Source organism: Otolemur garnettii, unplaced genomic scaffold, assembly GCF_000181295.1.
Source record: "Otolemur garnettii isolate 467f Iridium unplaced genomic scaffold, OtoGar3 scaffold00042, whole genome shotgun sequence".
NCBI lineage: Eukaryota > Metazoa > Chordata > Mammalia > Primates > Galagidae > Otolemur > Otolemur garnettii.
The window spans coordinates 3497078-3497776 of NW_003852437.1; positions in this window are offsets into that span (position 1 = coordinate 3497078).

Here is a 699-nt window from a genome sequence, read left to right on the forward strand (position 1 = left end):
TCATTGAATCTTAGATGTAGTTAAATTACTTGGAAACAGTTAAATTTTTTAAAATTTTACCTTTATAATTTGATCAGCCATCTGCGTCAGTGATAGGTAAAAGGGCTAATAATTTCTCACTACTGAGGCAAGGCTTTCCTGAGTTCCCTCCTACATGCCCCATTAAACATGAGAATTTCTGCTCTGACTGGTGGGAATATGAACTGTTCTTAGTCCATGTGAATTCCAGGCACCTGTCTTCTCTAATTCTTTTGTGTATTGTCATTGTTGTAGTTGTTTTTAATCTAACTTTTTGCTTCAAGTAGTTTCATCATATATGAGCACTGATTGGTGCTTTGCTTATTTCCTGGATTCTTTCTTGGTACAATTGTCTTTTTGTTAAAACTCTGTTTTGTGAAGTCTAGCTACCTTAATTTCCTCAAGCTCTCAGTTCCCTGTCCTCACTTTAGGAGTCTGCTGGGATCCACCAGCAATCTCACCCCTGTGCCAAGACTTGCAAATACTCTTAAGGAAGTGATTTGGGGCAGTCACATGGCTCACCTTGTTTATTTCCTAATGCTGTGATATCACTCTCCTGCATTGCCTGATGTCTGCTATATGGAAAATCACTGTTTCATATATTTTTCTGGGATGTTTTAATTTGTTTCAGACAGGAGAATAAACTTAGTCCTTGTTTTTCTGTCTTGCCAGAAATCAGAG